This window comes from Schistocerca piceifrons, chromosome 5, assembly GCF_021461385.2.
Source record: "Schistocerca piceifrons isolate TAMUIC-IGC-003096 chromosome 5, iqSchPice1.1, whole genome shotgun sequence".
NCBI lineage: Eukaryota > Metazoa > Arthropoda > Insecta > Orthoptera > Acrididae > Schistocerca > Schistocerca piceifrons.
This window is the reverse complement of record NC_060142.1, coordinates 514665053-514668439: the sequence shown is the minus strand read 5'-3', so window position 1 is coordinate 514668439 and position 3387 is coordinate 514665053. Positions and strand designations below refer to the sequence as shown.

The 3387-nt window shown below is 46.2% G+C and overlaps 1 non-coding gene across 1 annotated transcript; it reads right to left on the bottom strand.

The window, feature by feature from the left end:
- Positions 1-1131: 1131 nt before the first annotated feature.
- Trnat-ugu lies at positions 1132-1206 on the bottom strand. The gene has a single exon. It is a non-coding gene; the product is annotated as a tRNA-Thr (tRNA).
- Positions 1207-3387: the final 2181 nt, after the last annotated feature.

Below are 3387 nucleotides of genomic sequence, written 5' to 3'. Positions count from 1 at the left end.
TTATTAATTTGGTCATAGCAACTTGCGTTTATGGGCTTACAGCGCGTTGTGTAGCTTATCATTCATTTCTGTAGTTTAATTTAGTAATTAATCACTATTTAAAGATTCTCACGTCATGTTTTCGGGCATTGTCGTTACAGACTTGGAAACGCTTCGAAAGGAGTCTAAATGTGAACCTAATTGTTACACATTCTCTGAATAGATATTGAATATTAAAGTAAATTTACAGCTGTCCACGAAAAAGTTTGATCTACGTAAATGTATGCGTAAACAGAACAATATTCACTGCTAACCGATCTGTCATATTGGTATATAATAATCCTCATACCCAATGACTGCTTCTGACATTTAGGCAGGTCGGATACTTTGTGACATTTCAACTTGTTCTTGACAATGTCTATAAAGCTGAAAACATGATCGTATGAAATAAAAGAATAGCAATACACCCTGAGGAAGGCGTCTTGCAATAGTACCCGAAACGTGGGAATTTTATAGTTGACAATGAGGTCACAAACCCAGAAGGATTTTACTGACTGAAAAGAACAGTAATTTACAGTTTAATTGTGGAAATTTCTTTGAAAACAGTCGCTCAGAATCCGGGAAATCAGTGAGACCGCTGTTATATTTGCGAACTCGTGTACTTGCTCTGCTTTCTGAGCGAGTACATCTGTACCCCACAACCGGCTCAGGTGACAAATGGGCAGCGCCGGAGCCACGCGAGTCGAGTCCACGGGCACACAGAGACGGTGAGTTCGGAGATGACATCACAGGACTCGCCGACAACTTTAAAGCGAGTATACGGAGTTCATTTCTGATCTCTGCAGTGCGACGAACCTGGGACGAAACCGTCGCCGCTGAGGCAAGTCCGTAGATCGTAGGGACTGTGCGCGTTGCAGATGTTACGGATACTGCGAGCTGTGCAGTATGCCGCACGGCCGCCTGAGTTACTCCGTGGTGGTGGGCCACCTGCCCAGTGCTGATACCCTCTGTCAAAAATCATTTTTCTCTCCACCTTCAAGTGGGCGTATTTCCAAGGGAACTCATTTCCAGTCATACGTCCTGATAATTAAATGGACACCCTAGCTGCAAACAGGCGTTGATGTACTTCATTGGGGACATGTTGAAAATGCGTGCCCCGACCGGGACTCGAACCCGGGATCTCCTGCTTACATGGCAGACGCTCTATCCATCTGAGCCACCGCGGGCACGGAGGATAGTGCGTCTGCAGGAACTTATCCCTTGCACGCTCCCCGTGAGATCCACATTCCCAACATGTCCACACCACTACATTCGTAGTGCGCCTAATAGATGTTTGCCCATCATACTCATTACTCGTGGCAGATTAATCTACCAAGTCCCGTACGAGTTCGGACATAGCGTGTGCGTTCGCACAAGAAGATGGTCAATGGCCGAGAAGCCATATTTTAACTATATACGAGTATGGCGGTAGTATCTGTTCCCGAAAGAACTGTTACCGTGGATGACCATGCAGCTTTGCTAGAAATGAAATGATAATTAAATGGATACCCTAGCCGCAAACAGGCGTTGATGTACTTCATTGGGGACATGTTGAAAATGTGTGCCCCGACCGGGACTCGAACTTACATGGCAGACGCTCTATCCATCTGAGCCACCGCGGGCACAGAGGATAGTGCGTCTGCAGGGACTTATCCCTTGCACGCTCCCCGTGAGATCCACATTCCCAACATGTCCACACCACTACATTCGTAGTGCGCCTAAAAGACGTTTGCCCATCATACTCATTACTCGGTCGGGGCACACATTTTCAACATGTCCCCAATGAAGTACATCAACGCCTGTTTGCAGCTAGGGTGTCCATTTAATTATCATTTCATTTCTAGCAAAGCTGCATGGTCATCCACGGTAACTGTTCTTTCGGGAACAGATACTACCGTCATATATAGTCCATATGACCTTTTTTTTACTTCTTATCGTCTCAGGTGCATTTTGTCACCATTTAGCAACATCACCTTGCATATGACGGTAATTTCGTAACCGTTCCAAACCTGTCGAACTTGCAGCTTTATGTGCAGAGCGTGGGAGACACATGTGCGTTTGCAACCCTTGATTTTTTTTATCGGTCGTCAGTGTTCTCAATGGATACCTCTTGTAAAGGTTCCTGTGGAGCAGTGCGCCAATTAGAGTTCAGCAAGAAAGCAGGTCGATTTGTGATATGGAATGGATTTCACTAGGAATAAAATCATTAAATGACGTTTCGCATTACCATATTTTTTGTAGTCATAAGTCCGAAGAGGAGGCATTCACGCATTGGTACGGAATTTTTCAGTGAAACTATGGAGCACATGTGCGCTAGATGCTGCTAAATAAGCAATAATGCTGTTACCACTCTGGTCTATAACGCACTGAAAATATTTCGGTTTTGTCGGGTGTGTAGTTCACAAGTAAGTGTTACACAGCTTTATCGTAACGGACGGCACAAAATAAATAAGAGGGACACTGGAAACTACGTCGAAATCGCAGTGGCATCCAGATTCTTCATTAATCGCAATTTTGTATGAAACATGACAGCAGCCGCAAAATGTAATGGATGGGGGCACCAGTGCACAATAAATTCCAAATCTCGGTCTTTGCTATCCGTGCAGTGCAGTCACTTCCGGCAGCAGGTGATTGGAACGCCACAGCGGTTTTAACTGCACGCGATCGCCGCTCCTTCTCGAAGTAGCACTACACCCGCACTGTGGAGATGGCCGAGAAGATAGCTAGCAGTCTAGCTAGGTGCGCCGGCGCCCGCAAAAGCTCGCGCGGTCGTGCTCCTTGGCCTACAAATTGGACGTAAGGGCGCTAACCCCTCCATGGAAACAGGCGTCGAGCAGCGCTGGAGTTCTCCCATCACGTGCTCTCGTGGCCACATTGACTACGAGGATGCGTGCATTACAGCCTCAGCGACACTCGTGCGCCTCCGACGATTCCAGAACTACACCTATGGCCGTGATTAGGGCATTCCTCTACACGACCCTCATGCGAAATACTACGTGAACGGGAAACTTCCAGAATAAGTCTGCCAGAATGACGGAGCACAACTGCTGGTTCTAAAGCACGGACTTGTGTCATATGTCGAGAGGTCACACGGCAATAAGCACTGCTTCATTGCAGTTTTTACAGCCTTTACTTTCTGAAGCAAGGAACTGGTATCCTCACTTCATACATGTGAGAATGTAGCATTAAATGCACCACTGGTCAGGATACATGTCCCACAGTTTTCTGTACATATAAATAAGAGATTGTTACTCCGAATCGTTCTCAAAATCGTCTCTTTAACAGCCAGCATCGTCAACCAGTAGACCGTTCTGGTTGATGATGCCGTCAGGAGATAGCAAGACTCTGACAGAAAGGAATTCAATTCTT